The sequence below is a fragment of the Struthio camelus genome, chromosome 1, assembly GCF_040807025.1.
Source record: "Struthio camelus isolate bStrCam1 chromosome 1, bStrCam1.hap1, whole genome shotgun sequence".
Lineage (NCBI taxonomy): Eukaryota > Metazoa > Chordata > Aves > Struthioniformes > Struthionidae > Struthio > Struthio camelus.
In genome coordinates this window covers 96,129,690-96,143,724 of record NC_090942.1, presented here as the reverse complement: position 1 = coordinate 96,143,724, position 14,035 = coordinate 96,129,690, and the positions used below count along the sequence as shown (strand labels likewise).

General features: G+C 39.6%; 1 protein-coding gene across 32 annotated transcripts in view; it reads right to left on the bottom strand.

Annotated features, from left to right (window-relative positions):
• ZBTB20 (zinc finger and BTB domain containing 20) overlaps window positions 1–14,035 on the bottom strand; it is a 496,803-nt gene that overhangs the window by 208,957 nt on the left and 273,811 nt on the right. For 4 of the 32 annotated variants that reach the window (XR_011143846.1, XM_068958890.1, XM_068958954.1 and 1 more), the window contains exon 5: window positions 8,361–8,500. The exons of 26 other annotated variants lie outside the window; for them this stretch is intronic. The gene's annotated coding sequence lies outside the window, so the exon portion shown is untranslated. Of the gene's footprint in view, window positions 1–8,210; window positions 8,312–8,360; window positions 8,501–14,035 lie in introns of those variants that run through there. 2 more of the 32 variants (XM_068958929.1, XM_068959083.1) reach the window with 2 other exon arrangements.

The following is a 14,035-nucleotide window of genomic DNA, read 5'->3' as shown; positions in this document are numbered from 1 at the left end:
CCCTAAATTTTGTATGAGGAGAATGTCACAACACTTTGTTGACACGTACATTTGTGCTCTTTATGAGACACTATAGAAACAGTACAGCCTGAAAAACATTTGTGCGGACGGTTTCACTGTTCTCCCAGTTACCTTTTAATGGACCAGCAAAACCAAATGCATGATGAAAAGAAGACCGTACTTTTAAAAAGTATTTCATGCTAGGTATACAGAATTAACTTCAAAGCTGTTCAGTTAGCTGTTACTGTGTGAGCGAATTAATATATACTAAAAAGTCAGATGGCGTTATAACGAAACATACACAAATTGGTACTGATGTGTATACATGCAGGAAATTAAAAGGACATTTAGATCAGTATAGTTTTATGCAAACTTCAGAATGTCCAACACAATATATCCTCATCACTAAGGGACAACAAGAGCTGCCATCAAGGAAAGCCTGTGGAAAGGCACTCGTCTCCTGTTGTCCAAAGTGCATTTTTGAAGATCAGAGTGATGATTTGTCTAATCTGTAAAGGGAACGGGCCTGAAGTAAACAGAAATTTTCTACATACAGTCACATTTCCACATATCAGAATTAAGATATATTAGATTATGGAAAGCAATTTCTGGGAACAAAGTGTCTCTAGGCTGTGAAGCAAATTCTCTAGAGTAAGGTAATAGAGTCTTCACTGTTTGTATCTTTTGCAGCTTTCCTGTGCACCGTTCAAAGCAAGTCAACCAGGACCTGGGAGCTCTGCTACTAGCAGAAGAATTCCAGCAGCAAAAAATACAATGTATTTTGCCTCTAGCATTAGAGCTTACATGGAGATCAGCATCTTCTTCATCATAATGTAGACCCCTTAATCATTATTTGCCTTAATCTTAAACACATTTATACACGTGGCTGTTATCTGTATGCTCAGAAGGCAGGACAATGAGAATACAACCGAGTAAGCCATTACACCTAACATAAGACTATTATTCCTATCCTCAGATCAATGCCAGGCCCGTGATTCAGTGGGCCACCTTCAGAAAATACAAGAATTCCTGACCGAGATGCCCATTTCCTTCAGAAGTCCTAGTGCTCCCAATACAACCTTAGAATAAAAAACCTCACTCCACTTTTCAAGTAAATACTGTTCTGACCTCCTCTTGTACACAAGCAGAAATGGTCTCAGAAGATAGTCCCAAGTGCCTCCTTCCTTTATACCTTATAAATAACTAAATAATAGGGAGCTTGTGAATGTTCCCCGACAAACGAAAAGAAGAATCAGCGACAGTATCCCAATGATTCTGATTCCTTGTACAGTGCGTTTATCCTGTAAGACATTCTTCTTTTCATGCACAGTCTAAAAATACTATTGTAACTTCTGGATAAATACAGTCTCTATATTATGATGATGCTGGTGGAGGGGGATTTACTAATACTGACTTTGCAGGTCCTTAACACAATATTTAGAGCAAAATTATCGAAATAGTCTCCTTTTCTGTATTTTCCACTTTAGCATATGATCCCTTGAGGGCTTATGGAGTGTGTCGTCTGTGCTCCCAAGAGACTAAGAAAAAACCCAGCTAACACTCAGAAGCTCCCTGTACCCAGGTAAAACCTGTAATTTGGAAAGGAAGGCCATCGCTGAACCTTGCATGTATTGTAGAATCTTTCTTTCCTTTTGAGGAAGCCCTTCACCTCCATTTTAAGCAAAAAACTGCAAATAAACGCCTGTTCTGTCTCCTCCAACATGGCAGCATGTGATGGTTAAAGTATTTGCCTCTCTCTCAACTGCGCAAACGTGGAAGTTTATATGCACCTATACAGTAAAAGAGGGGCTGAGTGCTTAAAACTCATTTCAGTGGTGACCCATAGAAGATTTGAGTTTGATTAGGCACCGTGTCACCCCCTTGGTCTGATTAAAGTCTCCACACCTCCCCTCCCTCCCCTTTCCTTTAATCTCTGCATGCTGCTGTGCAGAAGGTGCCAACTTTAGAACAGACAGTTCTGAAAAGAAGGCAATTAAAAAAAAAGCACAGCACTTTAGAAATTTAAACAACAAGCCCTGTGATCAAAATAATTCATAAAGGGAAGGATTTTATGAAGTCATTTCACGAGCACACAATGCTTTTTTTTTGCTTTGTTTTTTAAATAAATCCGTCAGTACACATGCCAAGGCAACACATCTGAATACAATATCAGCAGACACACCCTGAATCCCTGCGCCTGTGCTCTCCCAAGTTACAGCAAAAGCTAAAAGCTGGGATTTTTGCCTACAATTTAACAATTACTAATGTATTTCTTTTAGGTTGGGCATATTAGTTAAAACCTTTCTTCTTCCCTTTGTCTCTCTTTCTCTCCTCCTTTACAAGAGCTTCTTTTCTCCTCCCTTCACAAAAAACGTTATCTGAAAAATGGATTTTTCTCTTACTGATGGTAAGTGTGCCTGTTCAAAAAAAAAAGCATAAAGAGATCTAACTTATAATGAATCCCTCTGGCATAAGGAAGCCTGTTCTAATCTCTCTTTATCGGGCTTGAGTGATAGTTTTGCTCAACGAGTATTGACAGGGCCGTCCTGTTTCTCAGGCTTTCATTTTCCCCGAGTTGGAAAAAGGATACAGTGCATTTTCACATTCTCCAAGTCTGCAGTTGTTTTTATATAAGAAGCAATTTGCTTGGGTCACATCAGGTCAAATGGGAAGCCTGCCCAGCTCTTGGTTTTAAAGGAAAAACATACAGAAAGACACAAAAACACAGCAGTTTCCTTCATTAAATTCCACTCTACCTGCCATGGGCTTGCAGCCACAATGGAATTTCCCACCCTGGCTGACCATAGCTAAACTTTTATTTTTAGGGTTTTTTTTTCCCTTAAAAAAAAAAAAAAACAACTCTTACTAGTTTTCTTTCAAGTGAACTTTGAGGTGAGGGTTATTAAAGCCTATGTAATTGTCCATTTTTAAAATTAAAAAAAAATTAATAAAAGGGCTATGCAGAAGTGGGGCCAAATGCTGAAGTCCTTCTTCAAGCCCAGATTCTGATCTTCGCTACAAGGCTGTAAGTCAAAAGTAACTCTTCTAACGTTGTTGGAGTTGTGCCTGGGTAAAAGATCAGAATCTTGCCTCAGTTTTTAACTTCTTTCTCACTTAGGGACAACCTCAACTGACTTGTGGGGGGGTGGAATTTGCCTAAGTTAAGCTTGCCTATGAAGCACAGCGTGAAGCCTCTCTCTGCAATGTGTTAAGCATTCTGCTGAGCCCTTTCAAACTTGCAGTGTCTTCAACGCTTGAAAAGCATGATACCCAAATAACTGCCTTTACTATAATTTAGTAATTGCAGAGGTTACCAGGACTAGGCAAGCTTGCTAACAAGCGAAAGGGAAGCATCCGCAGCCTCCCAAACACACATGGAAAGCCGAGGCAAAACTACCCTGGGCTGCGAGAGGAAGATGCGGCGCTAGTGACTCAGCATGTACATTCTTTAGAACAATAGATCACGAAGATGCTTCATTGATTTCAATAGAGCCCGAAGGACAACGAAACACAGTTGTTTGCTTTGCTTTGACTATGGTTTCATTGTACGCACAGGGGAGGAGGGGAAAAAACAAGAAAAGCATATAACCTGAATGAGAGGTGAGACAGTGTTTCTACTAAGACGCATGACGGAAGGGCTTTTATTTGCATTCTGATCCATCTAAGTAGCAAAGCGTTTGTACCTGGCCTCTCGCCACTGAATGCCCAGCTAATCCAACAGCTTTGCTACCATTTAGTAGCAAATGCTACAATTAAGTTTACAGAACGGTTCTCATTCAGACTGTTTGCCCCTACCTTTCCGCAAAGTTCTCCTTTCAGCCTGAAAGACTGGTCTCGACGGAACGATGCGAAGTATAAGGCAAACTGGGGGCAGGTGGAAAGAGAGTGGGGGAGAACCTACTCATATTTGACTTACAAGCAGGTGGCCCCCTCCCCTTCTCACAAGTTCCTCCCCACTCCCCCTAAATCTTTCAGCTTTTTCTAACAAAAAGTCCCTCCCTCCTCCAAAAGAACAGTTGGCTTCAATGCCCCTATGTCCTCTCCTTCCAGACACTCATGTATGAAACAATGGCAGTTTTGCCTGAATCAGGGCTAAGGATTGCTGGAGTTGGCCTCCGAACAACTTTTTTGGACTTACTTTCGTGACTCGCATCCAGCGATCACAAAGTGCTTTGCATTATTTATCACACTGGACAGATCTTTGAAGCAGTTTGAATTGTGTGATACAGGAGTCAGTTCTTTCCCTGCAGTTTCCTTTCCCCACTAGTCTAAAAAACAAATGAATTTCAGAAAATTTCATATACTCCATTCAGTTTCTAAGGTTGGCTAGTAGCAAACTGCTAAGTTCTCTTCGTTTTATTTTCCTATGGTCAAATGGTTCTTTTCTTGTACTCTCCCCGCTCTCTCTGGTGTCTGTTTTTCTAGTTGATTCATCTATTATCCCTCTTTACATAATCAAATTTCTCTTCTCAGTGTGTCATTGTGCTCAGGCCTTATTGTACTCTGTCACCTCCAACTTCTTCCCTTCAGAAACTCCACACCCCAATTCCTCTTTAAAGTTGCTTGCTGAAGCATTTGTGCTTTCAGCATTGCAATACGTTTATAAACTGGAGATTAGTTCACTTTGTCTGGCTTCCAAAGCCATTTGCTGCTTGAGACCATTTCATGAGCTTGTCTATTCATGTGGATAAACAAAAAAAAAAAAAACCTCAACTCTAATGTGAATTAGGAAGAGGAAACATCAGTTGCATGGAACAAATACCAGTGAATATGAAATTAGTAACACGGAGTTTTTATTGGTGCCATCTCGGTCTGAACTGTTTTACACAGATTCATCTTTAGGTAGGAGAATTTTTGAAAGTGAAAAGGGTGATACTTCTTTTCAGTAGAATTGAGCAACCCACTACAACATTTTGGTAGTGATTTCAGCATTTCTATACTAAATAGTCCCTAGACTCCCCAACTTCTGTCTAGATGATTAATCTGAATATTCTGTAGTTCCCCAGAGCAGTCCATCATTTCCCACAAAGCTTTTAAAACTTTCTACCAAACTCAAGATTTTAAAGTTATGCCTGGCTACCAGATGTGCTTATTCTAGAACTTTAAGATATCTTTCCTCAAAATAAGAGCCCTTCACAATTTAAATTCAAGTCAATGGAAAATTCCTATTGATTTAGAAAGATACGCTGAGCTCTTGAAATAGGGAACTGGGCGTTCAAACACATATCAGACACTTTAGATGTAACATCAGGACACAGAATGAAATTCCAGTCTTTGGATGTATTCAGGTGACCACAGTCATCTGACTATTCCCTACTTTTAGACTAGACTTCATGGTAGTATATTGAGTAGTAAAGCACGATGATTTTAAATATGTGAAACTTGAGTTTCCTTCATCCAAAAAAAGTGATCAGATAGGTATTTATATAATTGAATTGCAGATGTCCACTGCCTAAGAAGACAGCATTAGCCACTGCTGTTTATTGTATGTGGAGTTAAGGAGTAAAATCTGTTTACTATCTGTGACAAACATTTGGATAACTGCAGAAGGACGAAAAGGTTATAAATATAACTGACCCAGTTTGCTATCTCTCGTCAACACTGCCCAAAGGAAACACTGTGGTCCTGAAAACCAGTGGTAGATGGTAGGATGTAGGCCAAGGAGTTTTCCATTGGTTTACAGGAGACATGATGCCTGGAGTTAGACAAAGCGCAATTAACTGAATTCAGCAGCAGAAGGCCTGCAAGATGGCCTCCTTTCCCTTTATGTCATTTAGGATGTATAATTCATGGCAGAGGTTTGTTAGAGTACACTGTGGAGTCGGAGCACTTCTACTCTTTGGGAAGGTCTCTAAAACTCTCCCTACAATGGGCACTTCGCAAAACATCGTGCCCCATTGCTCTCAGAGAAGTACAAAACCAGGTGTGCCAATGACTTCTTAAAGAAATATTTTTGAGTAGAACTTTGATTCTGGTCAGGGAAATTTAGCAGCCTTGAACACCACAACTGACCAAATACGTTTCTTATAATTTTATAAATGACAGCAGGAATGACTCTAATTATGCTTATTAGCAGATAAAAATGCCTCTAAAGGATTGGATTGGGGGAGGCCTTATAAAGCAAAATAGGAAACAGGCTCACTAAACACATCAGCAGCACATGACTAATTTAAGCCCAAGCCTTTCATACATTCATTTTCCATGCCAAGCATGATCATTATAAGATGGGGTTACACTCTATCAGTTTTAGGGGTTATGGCTTGAACCACTATAGAAAAGTGGCTTAAAATTATAATCATGTTAAGTTATTAAACATGTTTTCTAAAAGATGTGGTTAGCAATTTGGTTAGCACCTTTTGACTGCTTCAGCAATATTCCAAAATCAAGCCTTTAAAACGAGTTACTTCATTATTTGTGTTGCTTAGTTTTCTGAAGGCACAGTAGAAAAAAGTTTCATGTTACAAGTTCTTCTCTATAGCCTGCTTGTGCTGCATACATTTCCATTGAAATGCCATGTAATTTATGATTTTTATAACCCTCAAGAGAGTGGTAAGCACCAAAAAGAAAAAGCAAAAACAATACTCATCATCAGCCCTACCCCAATGACTTAGATATTTACAATGAAATCCTGGCCCCAGGAAAAACATTTACCATTGATTTCAATATAACTGGGACTGGAGCTTTCTTATTTGCTCAAAATGGAAGCAGTTTAATTTATGAATTACCTAATTATTAAAAGAAGTAGGCAGAGGAAAAAGTTCACTAATGATAAGCTAACAACCAACGAAACAAATATTTACATTTTTAATTCTCTTACATCAGGAGCACCTAGGCTTCCAGACCATAAAGCCTTGCACCGTAGATCATCTCTTTATGGCTGAAAGCCACAGGGCACATACCACAGGCACAGAAGGATTAGAGGGATGGGACCTCCAAGAGCAGTTTCCAGGTTGGAGATCCTAATCTCTCTCAAGGGTCCCGCTGTTTTGCTGCACAACTGGGCTGAGTTGAGCTTGCAGCTGGGCTCCCAGGCAACTTGCGGCTGTTGGCCTTAGTGGTCCCTGCTGAACCACTTCCCTCCACAGCGAAGGGCTGAAATGATGAAGCAGCGCCCCGCGCCAGCACAGCCCTGCTGCTCTTCAAATATCATCCCTCCTCAATTGTGCAACAGAGCTGAACGTGAAGTGCACGCAGGCCTGTGTGCAGCTAGAAAACAAAATCTTTGCTCTGACTGTTAAGGTGACCTGTAGATTAAAAGGCTGCAGGTTTATACTGCTTGCTGTGCTGCAGAGCAGACATACGGGGGCCAGCTTAAGGTAAGCAGAACTCAACCTCACAGAGGTCCTTAATAGAGGACCCCCGTCATTGGCCTAACAGGAATATCTGACGGTTTTACGAAAAACTGAAAAACAGCACAGGGCTGACTTTGCAAGTAGGTGAGGATACCCAGAATTCTAATTTACATTTCATCACAGTCACCACATTCAAAATAACTCTATTTTTGTTCACATTCCAGAACCTGTCAAGGAGAGCATTCTTTTTTAGTAATTTATTACTATTATCATAATTTTTGTAACACATGCAATTCCTGCACCAAAAGGAGCTAGCTGGGTACTATACTCGAGATACCAAGGCTATATGAAATCTCTAGAAGTATTCACCATTCACTTACTCAGAATGGCAAGTTTCAATGAGATTTTCCTTGCTTTAATCGGTTTGAGCTAGCTCTTTGGCATTCTCTTATAAATAATAGAAGCTACACACTGCACTTTTATAATATCATTCATCTAAGGATCTCATAACTTAATTAAGCGGGACATTGTCAGGTTAAAAATCATATATTTTTTATTAAGTAATTTCCTTATCTATGTTACTAATAACATTTTAGGCTATTAAGCTGAAACAAATTCTTCAAATCTAATTTAACATCTACTACTAGCGTGTATATATTATATATACACAGCTGGTTTACTTTTTGAGATATTAAAACAGATGTGATAGCTTCACTTTTGTTTCAAGTTGGCTTCATTTATAGATTTTCACGTGCGAACAACGCTCTTTCCTCAGAGTGGCAAAAAGACTACAGGAGAACGTTCAAATGCAAACAAAAACCTATACTAACATGTAAGAATATAAAATATACGCTTTTGTTAATGAGAGTTGCAAGGATTCAGCAGCATTGAAACTTCAGTTTGGGGGAAACTACCTACCATTGTGTTTTCGTTATTTTCACTGAAGTGAAGGTCTTTTTGCTTAAATAGAGATTCCTTCTCTTTCCTCAGTTCTCTAGGTTCGACAGTCAGCAAAGGAATTTACTTGCAACTCCAGAGTTCCTGCCACACACGCCAAGGGAATTTTACCTTTCATTTTGCTTTTACTGGTCCATTGCTCAGACATCAGTCTCAGGAGATATACTGCCAACTGCTAAACTTTTTAAGCAGGTGGAGGTTGAAATGGGAAGCAGGTCATGGAGTCAACAGCAGTGAGTCAGCTCTGCCTGCTGTTTAAAAAGAAAACTGTAATAAGACTGAACATAATAAATACAAATAATAAAACACACAGCCAAAAGGACTCTCAGGAGCTAGTGAGGAGCAACGCAAATGTTCTGATGGCAACTTTGAAGAAAGGTGATGCAGCCTGATATTCAAACCAAAATACACCGCGGTTGTGCAGAAGAATCCCTTAGATGAGAAACATTAGTTTTCTTCAGCTTTCAAATGATATTCTCTTGGCACTCAGCTGAAAATATCACATGTGGAAGATTAATCAGTTTGGTAACCCAGAGACAACAGGAAATTAGGCCAAGGACCACCTTCCTGTGACAGGAAGAATTAAACAAATATAGCATTATTTTGCTTGAATATGTGTTTTCCCTAATAAATAAATGTGTACGCTTTCAGAGGTACCCTTTCGCTGGCTGACTGGACTAGCGGGACTTGAATACATTTTTTTTGGGCCATGGCTAGTTTATTATAAAATCACTGGAATTCATCTGTTAAGGTGAAATAACGAAGGATTTGTTTCAGGTTAACATTATCGTATGTCAGTGTCAAATATACTTGTATGCAAGAGCCATAATTTTCGTAAAGACTGTGAAAGTATATCCAGGATGCTATGAAACATGAAACCCTACATCAGGACAAAACTTTACAATTACAGACTTTCCATGCTGTACCTATCCAGGATACAGGACACTGAGCTGAGAACTCAAGGCATGAGTCCGAATGTCAGTACTCCTATGTCAACTGCCAAGCATTGCTTCATGGGCTTGGTTAAGTCTTTCAAATCACTGATGCTCCATTTTCTTAATTTGTAATGCGTTAAGACAGGTGTAGAGAGACAGCGCTTTAAGTACTATGCTGCCCAACTATCATTATGTGCATCTCAGTCAAACTAGCCACAGACAACTACAGATAGGATAATGCTTTTCAAAAATATATGTATATCTTTTAGTTGGTGGCTTAAGGTATGAGGTCTGATTACTCTGATACTAATGAGTATAATTGTTTCATTTATCATCACACAGGCCCTTTTTAACTGCACGCATGTTTCAGCACTGAATAAATGAATTGCAGCAGTGAGGGTACTTTTCAAGTAATACAATTTTTAAATGTCACACGTGTATCTAAGGAAGTCTGAAGATATCTGCCTTCCTCACAGGCCACCTTAAGAGCAGAATACTGAATTCAAAGGGTAACTTGTCTAACACAGCAAAGTCAATCCTGAGAGTCATATACAGCTACAGCTATCCATGCCGACTTTGTCCACTTTAAGGAGCTATGTTAATGTCCAGAGAACAAATCTAGGCCTGTGCTTCTATGCCTAGAGGTTCTTTCTTAGAATTTAAAAATAAATCCCTAGTTCTTCGATTTAAAAATACTGCTGAAGCCAAAGTAAAAAAAAAAAAAAGTTTTTCAGCTGATATAACTTACAGTACATTTTCACTGTAATTACTGAGGAAAAACAACAGAAAACTAGCTAAACCTATTTACAAAAGAATTTAACATACACTCTGGGAGGTCTGATATCTTTATCTCATGGACAGTCTGAGCACACAAGGAAGATGCTCACGATACAGTACTCAGTATTGCTAGAAAGATTAGCCAGAGCACAGTTTTCCCCAATAGCCTCACCCCTTTCCACAAAAAGGCTAAAAATTACAAGTTGAGCATTATCCTGAAATAGTCTTAGTAGGGCAAAGGTGACATTTATTATGTGTCTCCAGTTCAAAGGTGTTGCAAAACACCGGTAGACAACTAGATTTTGCAGAGTTGAGCATTAACATCATTCAAGAGAGAAAATGCCCCGTGAAACACAGGAAACAATGACTTTCTATGTTCTAGTTGCTGAAAGCAAACGTATGTTTGTATTCCACATCTTTCCCTCCTTTGCCCATTATTTCTTGGGCTCATGCATTAACTAATTCACCCCCTCAAACACACACACTTAGAGTCTCATTTATTTTCTCCCTCACTCCCATTCACTCTTGCTTTCATTCAGTTTCTCTCTCTCCGTAACCAGGTATCTGCCCACTTCTTACAGTGCATTCCCATTCTCCCCTCTCTTTTTCATTGACACATTCACAAGTTTCCAGCTACCTTTTTGTCATGTTGCGAGGAGTCTCAGTCACGCACTAGTGGCTGTAGGAGTTGCCCCAGACAGCAGGCTTCTGTAGGGCACATGCAAAGGACTAAAACACAGCGTTTTGTGCTCCGTTCTGCCTGAGATGCTGGTCAGGCAACACAGCCGCTAATTATAACTTTGCCTAGTCCCTCACCTCTCTGTGAACCAGTTTCCTCTCTTGCCTACAAAGACGGCTAGTAGCAGCAAACTATATCCTTGGGGTATGTGAGGAAGGCCTCTTTCATTAAATGCTATGAATTGTTTTGATTTCCTCAGAAGCTTGGTGTTATTTAAGTGCTAATCACTCCAGTCTTCAGCATGTCCAAAATGATTTCACTTGTTACCAAAAAGCTCCATTGTCACACATTACATTGCCAATGTACTGAAAAATAATTAACAGCCTACATTTTGGGGTCCATTATTTGAGCTGTTTGACTGACTAGGGAATTATCCAGAATTCCCAACTTTTCAACAGAGAAATTAGAAAACATTAAAAAGGTAGGCCAGGGAACAACTCTATGAATAAATAACTTGCACAAGGAATGAGAAAGGAGACCACTCCTTCCAAGCACTAGGACAAAGTAGTAGGTAAAAGTCAAAGTAATCTGATGTAAAATGCAACACATACGATAATTTAAGAAGGTAATCTAAAAGGACTCTCCAAAATTATCATAATCAAGTATTTAGTGAACCATTCTTAAACAACTAGAAAACTGAAAAGTTACCAAGAACAGTTACATGCAGCTCAAAATAGAAGGTGTAACATAAGGCTATACCATTTTATATTTCAAACAACGCACAAAACAAAATCTGATGCATACAAAAGAAGCAGCCTATACTGGATGGAGCAGTAGCAGATCAGGAATTCACCTTTTCCACTACTGCTTGTTCAGAATCACTTCACTTCTTCTCTTTGTTTCTGTCGACGAAACCAACTTTATCAGCTTAAAGTCTAACTAATCCAACCATGGTTATACATATAGAAAAGACTGAGCTGACATCAAAACGGTTGGCTGACCCCAAGTAAAACAGGTGGGACTGAAACTCTGCATCCCAACAACCCTCAGGTTTGAGTGCATACCAGGGTATGACCTGGTTCACCTCCTCATCCTTCAGAGCTCCCAGATTCAGTTAGCTAATATCAAGAAAGTACTCTGATTACAAAAAAAGACTATATCATCAATTGTATAGAAAAAAAAAAAACAAAGGTGTCAACAGATATATAAGTTGCAAAATTGCATATGGCCAAATCCTTAGCTAAAGGTAAAGAGGCATATGTCAGAGGCAAAGGCAATACAAGCCTGTTGAGAACCTGAACCGCAAGATACAGCCCAAAGTCTCTCAGGAGCAGCAGTCTGAGAAGGGGCATCTTTCAGAGTATCTTTGCTTGCACGACCAGACCAGTTTTTGCTTACAGTCTCAAAGCTACAGAGTGTCATCGCCCTTTCCTTTCCAGCCTCCCCTCCTGACTTCCAGCACTGAAGGCCAGGCCTGCACCCAACACCCGCAGCTTCTAGCCACTGTGGAATTTCTCATCGTGGCACCACATGCCCAGCTGTGCTCATAAAAGTGGAAAATCTGACAGCATTGTCTGAAAGACACAGCTTGGGATAATTGTTCATGTAGTTCTCCTGTCAGTGAATATTATCATATTTCTCTCACAGGAAAGCTACTCCACCTTTCATATTCCTATGCTCCCAGCTGCAGAAATACGCTCTTAACTTTAAAGCAGCACTTCAAATATGTTACAATGTGAAACAAGTTTTCAAATCCTGTGCAGGTTAGAGCTAAAATCTCCACAAATGTAGCTGCTTTAGTAATTTCTTTGTATGGCATAAACAAGGGAAGAAGAGAAAAGGAAATCAAAAAGTACCTATGGTTATTTATATGCATATGTAACATGGGATGGCTGTTCTTCATGACTAAATCATCCTTATTTCCTAAATAAAATATCTGGATTATAGATGTTATAATGAAGGAAAGAAAATCAGTATTACACCCTAAAAATTTTAGCTGCGAAAATTCTAGATGGCATTACGGACAGAAAAGTTGTGCAACAGCTCACAATGCGGCACATACACAACATATCTTACTATGATAAAGTATTTTCTAGCACTGACCTCTGCTTTCTACCATCAGTTCAACTGATCTGATTCATCATATCAAATCTTGGCATCTAGCTAAACTCCTTGGATGGCTACTGTTACCATAGTGCCTGAGGTCCTCTTAACCTCAATGTCTTCAACCCCCCAGGCTCCCCTGGAGGTAGGAAATGCTGTTATCCCTCCTGGGCAGGGCCCTGCCACACTCACTTCCCCAGAGTCCTCTGGGATAGCTGTGTAAAAGCAAGGAAAAGAACTCAGAGCTGAAGTGTTTCAGGTTAGTAGCTGATCAATTTGACCACCCCGTTTTTCTCTCAAATAGATGCTGAAGCTGAAGCTTAGGGACATACAACTGAAATAAAGATCCCAGTGAAAATCCTAGCGATTCCAGCGGGACAAGGACTGCGCTTTCTAATGTTCTCTATTGATTTTCCTCCCCTTTCCACTTTTCCCTCCCTCCAGCCAGAAATTTTATATCTGATTACTTGGAAATCGTCTTTTTTCAGAACACTAGTTGATGCTTGAACATCAATTTCACTGGAGGTTGTCAACCCCAAAGTCATGACTGGAAGGACATTCTGTCTGCTTCTTTTCTTTTCCTCTGCTACAGGTAGAGGTGCTATTGTTATTCAGAGAAGAATAAACAACATTCCTACATTACCTAGAGAACTTGAATGACAGTTTCTCCGAGCAATTTTCCACCCTTATGTTTGTGCACACTGCTGTAATGGCAAGTCTTGTGCTGATCTCATCTTAACACTTTCTGGTGGAAGCTTACGTTAACAGAATAAATTAAGCTATGGATTTTCGTGTCACCTTGGGTGGGCTCCATGCCTGACCTGATCTCCCATCTTTAGCTGAAACGGAGATTAGTCAAAATCAGAACCACTTAATCAAACCAATGAAGAGCCACTCTAGAAACATAAATAAACAGCTGATGCCCAGGTGGAGGAAGCAATGCTGTTGGTAATATAGTAAATGATATTCTTTCTTTTGATTAAATGCAACAATACCTATAGTCTCCATCTCTTTCAGCAGTTCAAAGAAGTCTCTCCTCTACTTGTTTCTATATCATACACAGAAGTAGGTGTAGGCTAGCTAGTCACATATCAGTATGCTTCTTCCAAAAATCAGTCATGATTTGAAGTGACTAAAAGATACCTGAAAGACTGTAATAGTGCACTTAAAAATAGAAGTGCACAAAATCACTAGGCATTTTATGAAAATTGGGCCAAAACAGATATAAAATATATGCATACCTAATACATGCATTTAGCGCAATGGATGCTTTTTCCTATATATTTTATATG